This window comes from Mastigoproctus giganteus, chromosome 7, assembly GCF_048544385.1.
Source record: "Mastigoproctus giganteus isolate SK-2022 chromosome 7, ASM4854438v1, whole genome shotgun sequence".
Lineage (NCBI taxonomy): Eukaryota > Metazoa > Arthropoda > Arachnida > Uropygi > Thelyphonidae > Mastigoproctus > Mastigoproctus giganteus.
Genome location: NC_143581.1, coordinates 62324948 through 62346824, shown reverse-complemented (window position 1 = coordinate 62346824; position 21877 = coordinate 62324948). Strand labels below are relative to the sequence as shown.

Sequence of the window (21877 nt, the reverse complement as noted above, 5' to 3'; positions counted from 1 at the left end):
AGTAATAATTATTTCTAAATATATCATAATAATATACAGCAAGCAGATAAATACATAGATGAATGTGTGGGAATAAAAAAAAAATATGATATAAGGTTCCCCTGTAAATGATTACATCCATCCATTTTTTTTTTTTTTTCTGTAAATTGTGGGTGTTCTCTGTTCGATTTGCCTGTGTTCTGGACGATAAAACCCCAGTTTCTTGGGGGAAAAAACGTTACCTAAGCCTGACAACTCAGCCACTGAGTGAAAAAAAGCCCACTAAAGTTCCTCGCGTCGTCGACGGGATTCGAACCCGGGCCTTTTCCACCCGGTGTGGGGAGGACGGTGACGATATCACTGTGCTGCTCGCACACACTCACCATTGCAAACAAACTATTATATTTAGGCCACCCGAATAATTAAATGCATCTGCCGTGCTGTGTGTCTTATGTCTGTTAATTGCGTGTGTTCTGTAGTCCATTTTTCTGTTTTTGTGGACGAAAAATCCCAGTTTCTTGGGGGAAAACCCTTGTTATCTACGCCTGAGACCGACTGAGTGAAAAAAGCCCATTAAAGTTCCTCGCGAAGATTCGGGATTTTCGCAGAGAATGGGTGGGAATAGGTAAGCTTGTTGGTAGACAGGGTGATGGATGGATTGTATAGAATACAACGGGGGCGCGAATTTTAAGTCTCGCCTAAGGCGCATGAAACCCTTGCGCTGGCTCTGCATTGACCCAACCTGTTTGTTTAAACTTTTTCATCCAGTTATTTATGGAACTATTATGTGATGCATATTTGTTGTAATTGGTTCTAAATCCTTTTGTTCTGCGATTACTGACTTTAACTCGGCCAACCACAGCGAACAAATTACTTTATCTTCTATTTTAATTATTTGGTTAAGCCTAATTCTGCAAAAAAAAAATAATAGTAATAAAATAAAATAATAATAATTATAATAAAATTTTTGCTAAACTACAATAAAATAAATGAATCGCTCTTAGTACATACTAAACTTCCTTAAATTACATTTCTAACGTTTTTTTACAGATTGATTTTATCGTATATATAACGGAAGTTATAAAAATTTAAATCTGCATAAGGACTTTATTATGACCCTGTATATACAATAATAACAGAACTTAAGTTAAGTTTCTTTTGCGAAAATGAAAATTTAAATGCTTCCCTGTAATGCTCTGTCGAAACAGCGCACCTAGTAGTGAGTTGCCTGAGAAACGCTCTGATGGAAAGCTTACTCAACGTTTTTCTATGTTGACAGGTGCTCTCTTTAGCCGCCATTGTTAATCCTTTCCTTTTAAATGAGAAGGGAGTTTAGTTCAGGAATACTTGCGATTTTTTTTTTGGCTGATAGTTGAAATTTAATTTTCTGTACCCAATTTATCGTTGGTAAGTTTGTAACTATTTTGTAATATATATGGAATGAATTTCTATAAAAATCATTCCAAAATAATCCCACAATGTGAAATATAGTATTGCCAAATCTCTCTCTCTATCACTATCTTTTTGCTTCTGTGAACTGTTCATTTTCTGACCATTCTAAAAAAATAAAAAAAGTACAGTCAGTTTTTTTAAATCTAATTATTGTCCACGTGTAGTAGGACACGTTGCACGGTCCAATCCTTCACTGATATTTCATCTCACCGCGTAGTATTCACCATCAGTCAAAGCCATCTAATTCCTGAGCATAACGTTAGTTTGGGGAGGAAAGAGGGTGATACTCTCGCGCAGCTCTTTCCTTGAGAGGCTTCAGAAAGAGCTGAAACTATGTCATGGTGGAGTGAATTCACCAGAGCTTTCATCGTTTTGGCAAGTTGAATAGACCACTCACTTGTGCAACCTTCAGTTTTACATTGATCTTTTGATTAGTTATCCCGTGTAAACATTAAAAATTTTGTTCATGCTTAATGTAAATCTAGCGACATGGGAATTTTTTTTTAAGGGTGCCATGTTTCAGCAATTGCAGAGAATGAATAAAATCTATTTATTATTATTCTCGTTTTACAATTTACAGAAAGGTTATAACAACTACAAACATATATGATTTACACACACAGCAACTGAACTGGTTGACAGGTAGAGTAAATGCCAGAAACAGCATGACCAAATGTACAAGATGTCAGAACCACAAACTGCGATGACCAAAAGAAAGCCTCTTAAGTTATTACTTATGTAATAACTTAAGAGGCAAGAAGGACACATAATAACAATTAATTTATTAACCATCGTAACCATCCATCACTTGTGCTTCCAATTTAACAGGAATATCCATGTGGCATCTGTGAGACACTCCTTTTTGTTATAATTATAAAAACTTAAATTTTTACTCCTTTAACTGAATCGAAAATGATTTTCTGAAATAATGGAAATAAACAAGAGAAACCGATAATAGTAAATGTTTTCATTGCATTTCCAAAAATTTAAAGTTCATTTTTCCCTTGAACTGAAATGCAGGCACTCGCATATTGCCTGACAGATGCCATAACTGTTAGCACTTTGTTTCTCAAAAAAATGTGATGTCCGAAGAAATGAAAGGATCAGTTACGAGTAGCTATGGTGTACCAAAGCTGCTGTTGCTGCTTTAGTCTCTGAGACTAAAGTGTTTTTTTTTTTTTTTTTTACCCTTTCTTTTACTAATTTTTTACAAGAGTTACAAAATACAGAACAACAATAAATATATAATAACAAAAAGAATATTTGCCTTAGAATTTATTCAGTGTCATAATTATAGTAGTTATTACAAATAATAACTACTATATGTTCCAAACAAGTGAATTTGTTGCTAATTTCACACTTGCATCTTATTTTTTATTTCATTCAGATATGACTACTATATACAAATTCAGTTCTTCATTTGGCTGCTTCATTCAAATTCAGTTTGTTCATTCAGGTTCAGCTACGAGGAGCGTTCAATAAAATTAATCTACCTACCTATGAAGGAAATGAGACAGGCAAAAATCTGTCTTTATTTTTCAGTGTAACTTTCCTGAACTTAAGTACATTTGTTCCATTTTGTTGGCAATAAGGAAATGCCAGACAAATAATCCTGTTTATCAGAGAATGCAGAAACAATACACTTCAGTTCATTATCATCAGCAAAGCAACATCCAGGAATAGTCACTGGGGGAAATAGTCACTGGGGGCCAGATCCGAACTGTAAGGTGGATGGGCAAGTTCTGTAAAGTTAGTCTCTCAAAGCAGCAGCAGCAGCAACAGCATGTGATCTGTGCATTGTTATGAACAAGCAGCACACCTCTGGAAAGTTTTCCCTAGTGTTTTTCCTTTATGACATCCCTTAGGTTGTATGGTAGGGATGCATATGACTCACAAGTGAATGTACAAAATTCCCTCAGCATCCCAAAAAATGGTGGCCATAATCTTGCCAGTTGAAGGTTGTATCTGAAATATTTTGGGTGAGAGAGAGAGAACCCTTGTGCTTCCATTGCATTGATTCTTGCTTAGTCTCAGGATCCCACTAATGAACCCATGTTTCATTACCCGTAACAGTTCTTTAGATGAGAGTTTCAGGATCCCTTCCATAAAGCCCTAAATTCTCCTCACAACATCGTACTCTCAATTGCTTCTGCACAGAGGTCAGAAATCTGGGGACCTACCTTGCACTGACCTTACTCATTCCCAAATATACATGGAGGATGGTTATAACTGTTTCCTCAGATACATCACATTCCCTAGAGATTTGAGACACCTTTAAACACCTGTTATTCAGCACAAGAGGTTCCAAAAAAATTGGCACATTTCTGGAGTGGTCGCTGTCACAGGCCTTCCTGGACGTGGATCATCTTTTATGCACTCTACTCCACTTGAATTGTTTTGACCAGAATTTTATCTGGTACTCTGAAGGTGCACTGTTGTCATACACAGCCACCATTGTTTCATGAATTGCCTTGGCCCATTACCTTCTTTGGTGAGAAACTTGATCACTGAATGATGCTCCAATTTCAGCAAATCCATAATTTGAAACAGGTGTCTTCCTTCTTTCTGTTACAGCTGCACAACCAAAAAACGTAGTGGGATCGAATTTAGTATGATTCAAGTTAAGGTATGTAGGAACATGATGAATCATTGAAACAACAATGGGAAGTACCTTAGATAGATAATTTATTGAAAACTCATACTTTGGTCTACTACTACTGAAGTCTACATTACATGTTGTACCTAATTTATTCAGAATGTGCTGGGTTGCAAGACATTCTCCAAGAACACATTTCCCCAACAGTAAACACAATATGAGTGTAATTAACTTTATTGTTATGACATTTAAAAATAGTGGGCAGTTGGTGTATCTAGACATTGATAAGTTTTTGGGAAAGAAATAGTTCAAAATGGAACACTAAAATTTTTTCTTAATTCTGTTTGTTTGTTATAAAAAAATTTCTGATTACTGTGTATGGAAAAATCAAAACTGTCTAGACACCTAGCCTTTGCTAGTGCTTCACTAATGCTATGTGAGAAGTTGGCTACAAAATAGAGATGATATCACTAGCACACTAGTGAATTTGGCTTTCTTTCCAGATTTAGAAAAAAAAAAAGAGAAATTTAGAAATTAAATCTGCTGCTTCTAGTGTCAGAAATTCTGAGACTAGAAGCAGCAGATTAAAGAAATACTAAATCATAACTTTTATGACTTAGTTGTTCTAATGATATTATTATTAGTACTGGCATATGATGCAAGAAAGCAAGCTTATACAGCATGAGCCAAAAAAAAAAAAAAAAAAAAACCACTATCCATCCCATCTCATCTATTAATATGTTTAATTCTTCCCAAAATTTATTCAAACCACCCACTTCCACAACACTGGTTAGTAGTTTGTTCCAACAATCAACTACTCTGCTAAAAGCTTCTTCAATTCATTTAAAGCCTTAAACACTTCAATCAGGTCTCCTTGCAAGTACCTAGTTTCTAAGCACTGCAGTTTGCAGAAATGAAGTCATTTGTGGAAAGAGTACACAGTACTCTTTCCACAAATGACTTCATTGGCATTTTACCCCTTGGCATTGTTGATTAATCTGATTGCTTTTCTCTGCACCCATTCCAAGAGATTTATATCTTTATCTTAAAATGCAACTTCCAGACCTCAATGCAATATTCAAGATGTGGTCATTGCCTTATACAGGGTGTCTCAAAAGTACATGGCATAACTTCAGGAATGAGTTCCTCATATGTAGACAATAAAAATATTTGATATCAACATAGTTCCGGAAATGCTTGGTTCTTGAGTTATTAACCGGAATGTCTTATCTCACAATGCCGCTCCTGCAAATTTCAGCCACCAAGCCCGCAATTACCTGAATTTAAAGTTTCCCGGTTGGTGGATAGGTAGAAGTGGATCAACTTCCTGGCCTCCACGCTAATCTGATTTAAACCCACTAGATTTCTTCTTGTGGGGCCATTTAAAGTCATTGGTGTATTCGACTCCGGTAGCTGATGTGGAAACTCCCCGCAATCGAATTGTGGCAGGTTGTGAGACAGTACGAAACATGCCAGGAATTTGGCATTGTCTTCACGAGTCCATGAGACGTCGATGTGAGGCCTGTATTTGGGCAGAAGGTGGACATTTTGAACAATTACTATAAGGTGATGTGAACAGTTATGTGTCATAGACAGACCTTCAAAACTCGGAAACCAAGCATTTACGGAACTGTGTTGATATAAAATATTTTTATTGTCTACATATGAGGAACTCATTCCTGAACTTATGCTGTGTATTTTTGAGACACCCTGTATAATAGGATAATCACTTCTTTGTCCTTCCTGGCAGAGTTTTTGCATATTATTGAGAGAACCTCATTGTGCTTTTCTGTCTGCCTGTGTGCACTAACCAGATTTCATATTGGACTTTTCAGTTTCTCCTATGTTTCTTTTGTTCCCCACCACCTTAGTGTAGTACCACCTAACTTTATGTTAATCTGGGATTGCTGCTGCCCATATGCAATGCTTTGCATTTACCATTGTTAAACCTCAATTGCTGCTTCTCAGCTCATCTGCCAAATATATATAGGTCTTTCTGCAGCTTCCTCAACCCATTTAAAGCCTTAAACTGCCATGATTCCTGTCATTAGCTACGGTGCCAACTTTTGTGTCATCTGCAAATTAAAGCATTAGATCAGTGGTTTTCAACCAGGGTGCTACAACAACAACATTCCAGGGGGTGCCACGTAATTTGGGTTTAAGTTACTTAAACTTATTATTATTTTTTAATTTATGTCTTTATTTCATTATAAAAAGGTGTACAGTATCTTTTTAATTTTGTGGTGATCTATAATTGATGTTTACTTAGTGCCTCTATATAAAGAATAAAATTATATACTGTATATATATATAATTTGTATTATGAAATGTAATTTTTATAATTATATTATTGTAATACCTATCATATAGCATATATATTTTTTAATATTATATATATATATATACACAGATATATACAGAGAGAATCAGATCTAACAGGCAGAAAATTGAGTAGGGGTGCCGCAAAATAAAATAAATTGCTTTGGGGTGCCGTTATTAAAAAAAGGTTGAAAACCACTGCATTAGATGATAAGTTTGATATGCTTTCATCAGTATTGTTAATAAATACTGTAAATGCTAAGGGGCCCAGCGTTGAAACCTGAGGAACTCCCTAATAACATAAGTCAAAGAAGCGCAGTGTCCATTAAATACTGTCTTCTACCACTGAACCATCCCCTTATCTATAGCAGTGGTCTCCAAAGTGGGGTGTGCGAGATGATCCGCAATAAATCAGTATTTATTAATTATGAAAACTTTAGTTTTACAAAACATAATTGAAAATAAAAATTATAAATAAATGTTTTTTTTTAATACTGTACTTCAGTATGCGGCTTTGTTTGATCGCGTGGCTCTATTTGATCATGCCATCGATCATGCATATTCAAGTACCTGCATTTTGTACATGAACTTCAATTTAATTTTGTTTTGTATTTTTTTTATTTGCGATCTTTTAAAATGATATGTGATTTTAGATATAATGTCTTCCATGTAAATGATTTATAAATTTAAAAAAATATATTAAACTTATATATATTTAATTTTTTATTCTGGGGTGTGTGCTAGTCCTTTTAAGTAAAATAAGGGTGTGCAACCAAAAAGGTTTGGAGATCACTGATCTATAGCAGTAACTTTTCCCCAATGTCATATTACTCCAATTTTTATAGCAGCATTTTGTGTCGATGGAGTTAAACTAAATATATTATGTCAAAATTATTATTTGCATCCAGTTCCTTTGTTATTTCCCCATAGTAGTTTGTCAGTACTTTTATCAGGTTGGTCACCCAGGTTCTCACCCTCTCGACACAACTATCCTGTGCTCCTGCGGTACTTCTTTAACCACTGGCTCCATTGTTTTCCCTGGAATAGCAGTTAGGCTTACAGATCTGTAATTTCCCACATTATCCTTAACCCCTCCTTCCCCTCTGTGAATAGAAGACACATTTACATCCCTCCAAACTGTAGGAACCTCTCCTGATTCCAAGGATGCTCTCATAATTATGGACAGGAGTTTGCTTACCTCTTTTGCTGCATCTTTTAATATAACTGGGTGAATCCCATCAGCTCCAGGTGCCTTATTTACTTTTAACTTCAGCAATTTCTCATCCACTTTCTTCTCAGTTATAACAAAATCATTTACCTTCCACTTATCACTTGGTGTACTTCTGGTGTTCTTCATCCCCCCTCTCCAAAAAAAACTTTTTCACAGAAAATAAACTTCTGAACGTGAATGACATCACCATTAGTTATGACAATCATATCTAATATTCATCCCTTTTCTTGTATTGTTAACATAAACAAATACTTTGCTGCTTTTCTTTGTATTCTTAGCAAAGGAGTTCTCATAATCTGCCTTAGCTTTCCTTCCCCGTAGTGACCTCACCATGTGTGGGGGGGTAGACTTTTTTTCAGACTTATTTGTACTTGCTTTTCTATTCCATGTCCCCTATTAATTTGTAATCATCCCATGCATTTTTCCTCTCTGCCACTAACTAGTGGCAGTGCAGAAAAATTTGTAGAAAAGCTTTATATTTGAAGCTGATCTAATGGTTGAGATATGAACCTATTGAGATATTTATAATCACAATTATTATAATACAAAATTATTTAATTATTATGCAGATCAGCTCCACCAAATGCACTGGCATAATCATTTTGTATATGTGGTTTTATATATTTCCTGATGGGATACTTCCACTTGCTCAGATTAAGAACCTGAGGGGTTATAGATTCAAATTGAGGAAAGACAGTTGTAGAATAGATGTGTGGAAGTTTGCCTCTAGCCAGCGGGTGGTTGATTGCTGGAACAGACTTCCATCTGTTGTTATGGAAGTTTGATAGCTTAAATAAATTTAAGACTGAACTGGACAAACATTTGGAGTGATCGGATGGGTGAAATGGGAAGGGTTTTTTTTTTTTTTTTTGTCTGATGCTGTATAAGCTTGCTTTCTTGCATTATATACCTCAACTAATGCTAATGCTAATATTTGCACCAAAGCAACTAAGGCTATGAGCATCAATGTATTTTGTAAAAAAAAAAAGTGTCTTTTCTGGCCATGAGACACATACAGCTTGTCTCATTACTGTGTTATGTTAATTTGCAAAGAAAAACAATGTTAGATATTTAAACTCCTTATGCCATCTACTTGAAATGTCCATATAATAGATTGGCCAGCCAGAGCTATAAGCTCAAACCAATAAACAAGTGAAATGTTACAATGCCAAGTTATTATGAAACTATAAAGTATTAACATAGGGACAAAGCAGGGAACATACAAGGTCCTGTAAAAACCTTTTCAATGACATTGATTGGAGTATTTTTCAGTGTAAAAATTTGTACAGTCAGTTTTCAGTATTTAATTAGGAATATAAATATATTTATTAATTTTAAAATTTTCTGTATAAGTCCATGTTTTATCAGTTTGAAATATTATACGTTATTATATTTGCTTTTAAAACTGTCATTATAATTCTCCCTCTAGAATATAATAAAGGAAATATTAAAAGGGATTTTCAGTATAGCAGCCTAAATTATCTGTTAGATATATTCATATAACTGCAGGATAAAATCACATTTGGCTTCCCCAGACCTACTTGAAATGTTGTTAAAATGCACAGTGAGAAGTGACTGCTATCCCAGAGCATGGATTAATAAAGTGTGTGTGTCACATAACAATTGGGGCTTGAGGCCCATTAAACCAAAAGGCCAAGACATGAATGTCATATCTCACTGGTGAACATATTAAAAGAAGCAATCGCCCTTTGGCAAATGGGCTGGAACAGTGATGTATTGGGAAGCATGCACACATCCTAGCTATTGAGGTCTACGTAATTGGGATTGGAAAATGGAAGCTCATGGAAGGGTGTGAAAAATTTCAACCTCGATGGGCTAGATGGTTGGATATGCTATGGACATTGGACATGATATGCACAAGAATGAGGTGACAGTCTCAAAGTGCCAACAAATAAATGACATTGTGTTGGTTTGGGAAGGATTCTGCAGTAACATACAAACAAGTTTAGCAATTTATATTCACATGAATGAATGCAGCCGTTTATCAACAGCTTTTCAAATTAATTAGTCTCACACTTTTCAATGAAATACTGAGAAGTGATCTATTTAAACAAGACTGCTCCAATCCATATTACAGCTTTCGCTTGGGTATGATTACTAGATAATACTATTTCTGTGATGGACCTGATATATTTTTTTGAGTTAAACCTCATGTAGCATATGTGAAGAATATTTAGCAAGACAAGTTTACAGGGATGGTTAACGTTTCAGTAATTCAGAAACTGAAAAGAGCCATTTCTCATTCATTCAGTACAGTTAAAGAGAATGTCAGAGACTCATATTCATGACAAATGGGGTATTTGAAGTTATTGTGAAGCAGTGTATTTTATTGTATATTAATCAGTGTTATGTTAATTTATCTGGTTTGCTTATTTTGTTTTGTGGCTTTATCATATTGAGACAAATTCATGCATGTTAATTTTTTGTTCATCTTTGTAATATATATTTTTCATGGTAAACAGTATTTATCACAACAGTAATTTGTTCCTTTTAAATTACTGCATGTTGGTATACACTTCACTTTTGTTCTATCACTGTCATTTCAAGCCACATCTCAATTCTTGAGTGCTTGTAAACTTTTAATGTGATAAATCTACTTGAACTCACTTTCAGCATTTGAACCAAGCAAATGGGTCAGTCTCTCCTTACCTGATTTAAAACCAGATATTGATTTTACTTCCCGGCTGATGATTCTTGAAGGCATCTTCCTTCTCATTGATATTGAAAACTTGCCTGGAACAACAGCCATTCATCTTTAAATGGTTTCTGCCAGTTCCTTGGGAAAATCTTTAACTTACCTGGTCATTAGCACTGGCTTTGCCTAGCACTCTGTTGTTATGCTAGTCATACCTGACTTTGAAATGTATAAACCATCCTTACATTGAAACTTTTGTCCTTGAATCCTTCTCCATGCTGATATTTCACTGTCTTAAAAAAAAAAAAAGTCAGTCTTAGTCTCTGTGTTGGTAAGGTTTGAAGGTACATTGCATTTTTTTGGCGTTGAATCCCGAAAACAAGTCTTTCCATCTCAGACAGTCCTCATGTTTTCTTATAATTGTTGATTGCAGCGGGCTGCACTTTTAATTTTAGCACTTTCTGGTTTTTTTATTTTTTTTAAGAATTCTTTGCACAATTATGCAAGCAAGTTCTTTCCAGTCTTAAGCAATCCACTCACTAAGTGTGCAAAATTTCAACACATCCACTTTAATGTAATGACCTTCCTGTTACACTTCTTTACGACAGCATCACTGAGCATTGACTTTTTCTTTTCATTTTTAAGGATGAGATATTAAGGATCTGTTTGTTTAAAAAAAAAATAAATGGATTCAAAATGCTCATGGAAGGAAGTTAAGGCATCAAATGTGAATAGAAGTAGAAACTAGGACCTGATTGTATGCAAAAATAAGTTGGACTGGGAGAGTTGGCACATGATAAAGCAAGCAACATAGTGAAGACTGCAAAAAATAAACAGATAAAAGACTTGAATAATGCTGAGGAGGCTGATGTGGTTGATTATATAAACCTTTAGCACGGAAACTTGTCAAGGGCCAGACTGACTAAATAGTATACAGTACTATGTATAGATTTGATAATAGAGAGCTATTAAGTGCTCAATAATTCCTATATTCTATATATTATGAAACAGCAGGGATTGCCTTTATTTAACAAATAAAGGTAATCCCATATCCTTTATTTATATAAACAAAAATTATAAATATTCAACACAACTACCACAAACTACTTATTGCGGAAACATTAGAGATGAAACTTCAATCAACATCCGTAGACCATTCCTATTGTCCGACGATTGGTCACATATACGCATGTGTGAAGAACAAACACTACAACATAAGGCAAAAGTTTCGGATTAATTGTGAGTTTCTCTATTCCTGTGAACATGACGCTCTAAAAAGTTCTAGCCCGACTTAAGGAATGTAGAGAATAATCCCCCCCTCCCCCATATCCATTAAACTTTTTTAGACCCCTAAATTGAACTCTAATGTCAAGCTACTGGACCGAAGAAAATAATCAGTCCATATTTATTAAGCGGTTTAGACCTTCAAAATTTAATTTTATGTCAATCCACGTAATGGCATACCTTGCTTGCCAGAGGTATGGTGTTTGAAGACAGAAGTCTTGAGCGCTCAAGGTTGAGACTGAGGGGTCTGAACACTACAGTTCTGACAGTGGGGAAGATGTCCCACATGTTTTGTAAAATTGATATCGCCTTCCCAAAGAATTATTAATCGCGTTGGACCAGGAGAGTTGGTTGGAAAAGAAGCTTCCTATATCTAAAATAAAGGTAATCCCTGTTGTTTCATAGTACTGTGTATGTATCAGTGCATTATGCAAGTTAGGTTCCTATAGGCACAAATATCTTGTTTAATAATGATTCACTTAACTACATTTCATTCATTATAAGGGCACCTTAAATATAATTCCAGAAATATTAAAAAACACACCACCAAATAGTATTACTTTATACCAGTGGTTTTCAACCTTTTTTTTAATAACGGCACCCCTAAGTAATTTATTTTATTTTGCGGCACCCCTACTCAATTTTCTGCCTGTTAGATCCGATTTTATATATATATATATATATATATACAGTATATAATAATTTTATTCTTTATATAGAGGTACTAAGAAAACATCAATTATAGATCACCACAAAATTAAAAAGATACTGTACACCTTTTTATAATGAAATGAACATATAAATTTAAAAAATAATAAATAAGTTTAAGTAACTTAAACCCAAATTATGTGGCACCCCTGGAATGTTGTTGCAGCATTTTAAGGTGCTGCACCCCAGTTGAAAACCACTGCTTTATACTGAGTAAAAATAAATTGGTGCTACTATAGCGTGCAGTATATCACATGCTATACGTTCTACCAGATGCTATAGTGTGAGAATACACTACAGAATGCAGACTACCGACACTATAGGATGCTAAAAATCTTCTTCAATTTGAATTGGGGCTAAGCTCTGTGCCAACCATCTTACATTGTGTCTTGTGAGAACCAGTGACTCCACACACTTCTCTGCACATGTTATACCAGTCAGATTGTAAGACTTTCCTCTTAGAGTAACTGCTGTATCCATTGGTATTTCCAGTATGAAAAAGAACAAAAGTTCTAAAATTTTGCGCAAACCCAGACTGCAGTGTAATTTGTTGTTCATGTCCATATAGTGGAAGAATGCATTGCCTTTCTAGCCAGAACATGAAGTTATGGCACCCTTTACACAAACAACAAAGTATATGCCTATATTCTGCACTTCTGTCATGTTTTCTTTTTCCTTGCATGATGCTACCACATCAATGACAAGGCCGTACATCTTGGGGTACGTCCAGAAGATGGTGTTCATGTAGAAAAGGAACCACAATGTCTTCTGTCTCTAAGACACCTCTGTAGAAATCTTTCAACAGCATTGTTGAGGGTAAAATTTTTTAGACTACTCTTCTGGAACTTCAGGAGGATGATACTAATGCACGAGGTAAGATGGTTAGCACAGAGCTTAACACCATTCAAATTGGTGAAGCAAGATTTGCTGGTTGGGAGAATGTTAATGGCGACCAAACTCCTCTCTCCGAAGATAGTAATGCAGTTATAGAAAACAGGAACTATGGGCCAAGAATTGATGGGCCTTGGATTTTTGGTCTCAAGCAAGGCTCTGATTGTCGGTATTTTTATGTGCAAAGGCATAAAAGGGCCACCTTGATCCCCATCATTAAACGGGATTGTGAACTTGGTTCAGTAATTCATTTCGATGAATGGTCTGCATATAGCAGTCTAAATCCCATGGGCTACTGTCATTTTACTAAGAACCATTGATAAAATTATGTGGATCCAGTGACAGGAGCAAACATGCAAGCGATTGAATGAACAGTCGTGGCTGGATTCCAAAACACGTATTCTAAAGAAAAAGAGCCGTTAACAGTAAGCTTTTTCAATCTCATCTTGATCACTTTTGCTGGAAGGTGCCAAGAAAAGGTGCATATGATTTATTTTAGCATTTTTAAATGATATCTGAAGTGTATATTGTTAAAAAATATAAGAAGCATGTCATTAATTTAAATGACTGTTTAACCTGTTTGTGTATCATTCATAAAGGATATTTAATATTTAGTCTTTATTAAAAATCATTTTGCACATAATTTTGTGTTTTTATCATATTTATAGCATCCTATAGTGTCCGGCAGACTGCATGCTATAGTGGCAGTAGACCACACGCTATAGTAGCACCAATAAATCTTTGTTGCAACATTTATTTTATTATTAATAGTAGTGGCAAATGATGCAAGGAAGAAGCAAGCTTATACAGTATCAGCCACACACACACACACACACACACACACACACACACACACACACACACACACACACACACACACACACACCACCTCATTTGTCCATCCTCTCTATCTAATTTTTTAGTTTGAGGCTTTAGCCCTAAATGCTTTATAGTCTAAACACAGCATACACCATCATGCATCTCTCATATTGTGGAGTTATACTTCATAACTGTTTTGCTATCATTGCATCACTTGGGTAACTACCCTCCCACCGAAGAAGGGCCAGATAGCCCTGAAACTGTGCCATCTGGGTGGTGGTATCCATCTGAGAATAAGTAACATTAGTCTTCTCTGCAGGTGAAGCGTTACTTATTCGAAGTAGTGCAATATCATGGCAACTTGTTGTGAAGGTATTCACATAATGAGATATGACTTAAAATGATGCCGCCTTGCAAGTATTCTGTTAATTCAGATTTGGCTATGTATTAATGATTCTATCGCACTTAACTTATACATAGTCTAGACTTTTTTATAGATTGAGGCTTTAGCCCTAAACACTTTATAGTCTAAACACATCATATACCATCAGGCATCTCTCATATTATACTTCATAACTGTTTTGCTATCATTGCATCACTTGGATAACTACCCTCCCACCGAAGAAGGGCCAAATAGCCCTGAAACAGTGCTGTCTGGGTGGTGAGAATAAGTAACATTAGTCTTCTCCTCAGGTGAAGCGTTACTTATTCAAAGTAGTGCAATATCATGGCAACTTGTGAAGGTATTCACAATATGAGATATAACTTAAAACGATGCCGCCTTGCAAATATTCTGTTAATTCAGATTTGGCTATGTATTAATGATGCTATCGCACTTAACTTATACATAATCTAATTTTTCCTTAAATTTATTCAAACTACCAACTTCCACAACACCAAATTGTCAAATTGAAACCTCATTTATTAAGCAGATTATAATATATATACTGAATTTACTGTTTTATTTTCTTGATTCGTTATTGTCTTCGTTGTTTAAATTGGTTCCTGTTTTGAACCAATTTAAAAAATAAAATAAAATAAATAAATGGATCCAAAATGTTTGTGAAGAGAAGCAGCATGGATGAAAGAACATCAAATGTGAATAGAGGGTGGAGAAAAGTATGGCCTGATTGTATTCAAAATTACCTTAGAGTGGGAGAGCCAGCACTTGATGTACAAAGCAACATAGTAAAGCCTACAAGAAAAAGAAAAAAAAAAGAAACTGTCTTGGATAATGTTGAGGAGGCTGATGTGGTTGATTTACTTTAATCACATGGTAAAGATTTGATTACTGAAGGACTTGAACTTTAAGACCAAAGAGTGCATGGCAAACTTGAAGAAATTTTTAAATGGTTTTACCCATTTAGGAATTGCATTGGTGGCTGTCTGTGTGGGAAAGATGAAGGAATGCAAAGAAGTAAAATTAACAGGAATATAAACAACATTCAAATGTTACTGGCTTATTGTACAAAGAGAAAATCAGAGTACATAGTTGTCAATTGACACATTTTAAACAGCCTTATTCACTTGTGGCAGAAGTTTCATTGCCTATCGCCAACTAAGATTAAAAAAAAAAGGTTAATTTTTTTTATTCTACAATTTCCTTTTTTCTGTGGTTATAGGCCTAAATAGGGATGGTTCCCTGTTAAATAAACCACTGATGCACCAATATTCATTCAAAGTTCTTTTATTATGCTGTTATATATAGTTAAGCAGTCATTTATGCAAAATAAGCATCTGCTTCTTTCTCTTACTGTATTATACCCTGACAATTGTTTGTATTTAAAATTTACTATTTTTTCAAGGAGGACATCTATCATTTTAGTATGGGAAATTGCCATTCACTTAACAGCCCATTTTTGAGGTACCTGATCTTGTCATTAAGCAAAGTCTACCTATACAATAGAAACAAAAAAATTTGCTATATGGTTTTTCAAAAACAGCTAACATCACTTGCTTTTTTTTATTTTTTTTTATTTAAATGTCCCCATTTTACACCATTATTTCATTTTTAAACTTCTACAGTACATAGAAAAAAAAGAATAAAATTACATTTCATATTTGGAGTTTTTTAACCTAAACTTGCTCAGTGAAAACAAGTCAAACTTCTCAACCATTCAAAATATTACAGCTACTTTCAAGAAATCAAAAATAGTGCAAGCTCACAGTGTCATAAATGGGAGTTTAGACTGCTATAAGTGATAACATTGGTGATGGTTTGCTAGTGGCATAAATGCAGATTGACATAAGCCGAGATTGCCTGTACTTAAAGAATACTGATATTTACATTTTGTCATTTTGATAGATACAGTATTTTAATTTTAAATAATTTATCATTATTGTTATTTTTTTAATTGTCATTGATTATTTTGGTACAGTTTATATACCCACATGCCTGCTGCAGAGAATTATATGGTAAAGAAAATTTTATAAAAAGTTTGTATATTCTACTTTGCAGTGGTTTCACTCAGCTTCCTCTATGATTGCTTCATAGAATAAACAAACTTTTTTATAAACTTCTTATTCTTCTATGTGCTTATCTTTCAACTTATATGATGATTTCATTTTTGATGATGACTTTCAGAATGATCAGTAGAAGTTTAAATAATAGTTTGAGAATACTGATTTTGCTCAGTCAACATAACTTTGCACTATTGGTAGGGTGGACATGACCTTGGTTCTTTTCCCAATGATGTCCAAATTATTGTAGTACATGCACAAGATTTCAGGATCTGTGTTTGGTTAGAATTCATTCATGTACACAGCACTAGAACGGAATTGATGGTATATGACTATATCCCAACTTTGAATCTGTGATGTTGGATGGATGTCCCTCCTGGTCTCTTTTCCCACTCCTCTTTCTGGTAATTCATGAATTTCTGCAGTACACCCCCCCACTCACTCACTCACTCACTCGCTCACTCACTCACTCACACACACATTGCCCTTATGCAAGTGTTGCAGTTTATTGATGTATGGCATTGCTTCTGAATAGTGTATGGCATTGCATCTGAATAATGCAACAACATATTATATGCCAAAAGTGCCAGAGTCTGAATTGTTTTAAATTTTAAGATTTTATTTTTTAGCACTTTCAGATAGTGTATCTTAAATTATATTAATGTATGTTTTCAGTCAATGTTATTTAGATTTGTATTAATTAATTTATTTTTATTTTTGTACCTTTTTAATGATAAATATGTTTTGAAGTTTGAAGTAATCGAGAATTATATAGTGTGGAACAAGAAATATGGAACAGCAGAAGTTTTTTCTTTTTCATGGTTCACAGTGCACTTGTTTTTGGATAATATTAAATTTTTGAAAATACTTCGTGCAGTTTCTCCATTATCACTTTTACAAATTTCAAGAAATTAATAATATACATTTTATGTATCAAAAAAAAAAAAAAAAAGCACTTGGCAGAAATAATTATTAGCATTTATTAAACAAAACAGTTTTCATGCATCTGAACCATAACAAAATCCGAATCTGATTAGTCGTAGAGCTATTATTTATCAAGCATGATAGCTCCTTCAAGAAACAAGACTCATGCTGTAACAGAATGCTGCTTGATAGTTCAGTGTCTTTGATAAGAATACGCTGTGTTGCATCTTTGTCAAAAGCTATATAGATCCTTTACAAGAGACAGACCACCATGATTGTTAAACAGAGAATTTGGCTTTGCTGCTGTGTTTGAACTGTAATTTAATGTTATTATTATTATTATTAGCCGTATGGTACAAGGAAGCCTGAGGCTTATGCTGCACCAGCCAAAAAAAAAAAAAAAAAAATTCCGTAGTTACCCCCTGAGAAAGAAAGGAGAGAGAGAGCGAGAGGGAGAGAGAAGTACAAAGGAATCACCAAGAAAGAGAAGAATGATGATACCCAGCTCAGGACCCTGGGTTTGCCAAACCCATACTCACCAGATGTGAGCCCCCGGGGTTGAACATCAAAAATATTAGGCAGCATAGTGACTCAGAGTGTCCTGGGTTATAACAGAATATATACTTCCAAGATACCATTGCTAAGACTTGTAGGTTACCTCACAAGCTTTAAGGTTTGCAAATCTATTGCAGCCTTGGTGTAACACAGCCTGACACACGTTAGTTTTACATGTACTGCAGGTTGAATCATGTTACTCAGAAAAGTACTTTTCTGAGTGAAAGTACTGTACAGTACATTGTTTTAAAAATCTACTGTACAAATGCAGATAAATTTTGTTATAATGTTATCTTTTTTTAAGTTCTTTATTTTTGTTTTCCCAGGCTTTTTTTTTTTTTTTTTTTTTTGTAAACTCAGACTGCTCTCAATATAGTCATATAAATGTATTTAGTAATTTTATATTATATGAGGTCTTTATAAATTAATGTATCTCTATTCAGAGATACATTAATTTATAAAGTTGTCCTATCTAATGGTCAGATTAAGGTGTGGTGTAGTGTATCTATAGTCCACAACATAGAGAAGAAAATAGCAGAAAAAAATTACATATCTCCAACCAAAGGCAGAAACGATACTGTCTCTGTTTTGCACATTGCAGTTTGTGTAGATTAGTCTAAAGAACATAGAAGACAACACAAGTAGTAAGCAACGTGCTTATATCTTTATAAGTTTGACTGCTCCTAATAAAGTTGTTTAATTTAAATAGTAGCAGTTTAGCAATGGTGCTTTGGGAATGGATAATAAAAAGAAATTTTTGGAAATGGAGTTTTGGCATAGTACATGTGGGTGAGGGCAGAAAGCTGTTAATAAAGCTTGTGGAGTAAATCACGTCTGCCAAGGAAGGCTTAGTACAACATTGGTGCCAGTTCTATTGTATGGTAGTTGGGCATGTCTGCTTTCACAAAAGAATGTATTATGAAAGGTGCTTTGATATTATCCATAATGCATTCTTCTTAAAATGGGTGATGTAGAGCAGTGTTTCCCAACCTGTGGTCCATATGACTTATGAAAGTGGTTTTTGTGACTTTTCAGTGAAGCAGAGCTTTTTTGTTGTAGGTGATAGTGATGGATGATACAGGTATGCCTATAACAACCTAACACAGCCTGTGGGCAACATGCAGCCCACTCCATATTGTGCAGCCCATGGTTATGTCACCAGTTTAAGTATCACAACTCCTCTCTGAGTTTAAAACTAGCCTGTCACAAAATACAGTTACATTGACTTTTGAAAATATCCATTTTTAATAATATTCAGTTTTTTTGTATTGCTTTCTCATGTTTTATGTATTTTCTTCAGAAGTTACCAATGTTATTATAACCATATAATAGGAACAATATTAATATTGTATAATAATTGGTCGATTTTCATATTTAATTTTTAAATGTATAAAAAATGTAAATATGAATGTAGATAAAATTCTCTTATATTATGGTCTTGTAACCTGCTTACCTCACCCAACCCATGCAGACCACCTTCAGCATTTTATCTGTATGTTAGGCAAAAAAGATTGGATGCCCTTGACCCAACATATATTTTAATATGTACTCATATTTTAAATATGAGTACATATCATTATATTTAAAAAATTATATTTGCATGTATAGTTTAATATTTTTTTGTGGTCTGTGGCATCTGCCTTAAATATAAAAGTGGTCCATATCTGGAAAAAAAAAAAAAAAAAGGTTGGTAAACACTGACATAGATAACAGACATTCACCGTCCCATTCCTAGCATGCATTCAGGTGGACAACCAGTGACAGTGGAACACCCTTTTGGGGAAGACAAGGCCTGCTTCACTCTGAACTGTAGCATGAATACCCATAACTGCTGCATTTGGGCCTCAAAAAACATTTGTGTGGTACATGCAGTTCTACTACACTCCCCAGTCAAGTGTGTTATTGCACTTACTTTTTTCAGCCTAGAGTAGGGGTTGGCAACTTTTTTTGAGTGAAGAGCCATTTTTGATCTAATTTAAAAAAAAAAAAGAGAATCCGAAGAGCCACACCTTAGTTCAAGCTGGGGGAGGGGGAGTTTTTTAAGATGGAATAGAGTGGGAAGGTGTTTTATTAAATATATATATTTTTCGAAATATTTATTAATACTGAAAAAAACATAACAAACAATCCAATTAGGTACGAATTAATGTGATTTTTGCTGCTGATTTTCTTGACCGAGTATGCTGTAATTTTCATCTTTAAAGATGCTGAGAGGCTCGCATTTATCAGACGGTTTCTTGATTTATTTTTATACATAGTAGTCCACGTTCGAAAATATTTGCCTGTGGAAATACGCTGAACAAAAAACTGAGATAAGTCCAAGCTCAAATATTTTCCAATTTATATACTTGTCCGCTACTCCACGCATCGAACACAATTTGGTCTTGCTTTTTCAACTCATCTATCACTGTCCATTTGTGAAGTAATCAAGGGCAGCCTTTTGCGTTTCCAAATCCTCAATTTGAATTTTAAGGCATTTTAGTCTTGCAACTCCGCATGTCCTTGATTTTAAGTCGTCTAACTCCATTTCAAATTGTGCTTCATGTGAGCTAAAAGTTATAAAGATCTGCACTTACATGTTCAAAGAGCTGCATACAATTTGTGACCCACGGGTTGCAGACCCCTGGCCTAGAGGGTCTTGTCGCTTTTTGCAGTCAGTCTTCCCAGAACATATTGGAAACCTTCATTCCTGCATTCCAACAGTGGAGATGCATGGAATCCATGGTGTTTATTCAGGATGAAGTACCACTGCACATTGCTCAATTTGTGACAGACTTGTTCCTAAAGCACTTCACTGATCAATGATAAAATGATCAATCAGTCCAAACCAACATCATGGCCATGCTGTTCACCTAACCTTACCCCCCTGTGATTTTTGTTGTAGGAATACCTAAAGAGCATTGTGTAATGGTAGAAAGCAATGTTGGGAGTGATGGCATGCAGTGACAAGTGATGTTGCCCTTCAGATTCATATCATTCCACTAGCTGCCATCACTCCTGACATTACTGCTGCTGGCCATTGAAAGCACCGGTATTTGTGTGAAATACACCATGTTTACCAGTGGCATACATACACATTGAATATGTTTTGTATTGATAGTCCATCACTAACACCTTTTTTCCTTCCTCTCAAGAAAACTGTGCCATTTCTGTCCCAGTATAGAAATGGCATTGTTCTACTTCATACAATTCAGTAAGGATACTTTAATTATAAAAACAATGTAGTTTAGTAACTTGTTAATTTTTCATTGCATATCCACTATATGTTGTTGTTTTTTTTTCTGATGCTTATATTGAATAGCTTATGTGAAAATATACCACTTTAAATCTTTGTTCATCCCCCTGGTCTTTTGTGCCAACTACTATGGTTGTATGCAGGCCTTATGCTAGAGTTCAGGGCCATCCAGGTGCAGGAATTAAAGTTTGTGCTTTCCCTGCTGGGACTGAGGAGGGCATCTTTGTTAAACTTCGGGTTCTGTTTCAGCCATGGGCCCCCAGTATATTGTGCCTTCCTTGTTATTTGCTTTGCGTTTATATTCCTCTTATTGCAAGACTGTTTGTAATACATGTGGTCTTGCAATGATGGAGAACAACCTATGTTCTGTTTCATGTGTTTTTTTCTGGTTGTAGAATCTTTGTAATAATATTGGGCAGTAAACTGATTTTATCGCTTTTGTCTTGTTATTCACCTTAGTGTGGGACTTGGTCTAACCAAATCGAGACATGTTACTTCTGCATGTTTTTACACTGCTGCAGAATCCCCATGCTATTGTTTCGATGTGATTAGCCTTTATGAAGGAATTGGTTATGGTCACAATCCAGAAATCGATATCTTTTCATAGTCAGCTCGAGTAAAAGTTTAATAGTTGTGTTTGCATTGCAGCGAGAATATATGCCATAATGTGTACAAATATACACCATTCATACACATTTTTCCTGTGTATGAAATTTGAAGTGCGTTAGAGAAGATTGCAAGTAACCAGTATAAATGGGATATCTCTGG

The 21877-nt window shown here is 34.9% G+C and overlaps 1 protein-coding gene across 3 annotated transcripts in view; it reads left to right on the top strand.

Annotated features, from left to right (window-relative positions):
• The first annotated feature begins 1255 nt into the window (after positions 1-1255).
• The window catches only part of LOC150082956 (RNA-binding protein 39-like), a 411944-nt gene continuing 391322 nt past the window's right edge, over positions 1256-21877 (top strand). For all 3 annotated transcript variants that reach the window (XM_090376936.1, XM_090376937.1, XM_090376935.1), the window contains exon 1: positions 1256-1386. The gene's annotated coding sequence lies outside the window, so the exon portion shown is untranslated. The remainder of the gene's footprint in view (positions 1387-21877) is intronic.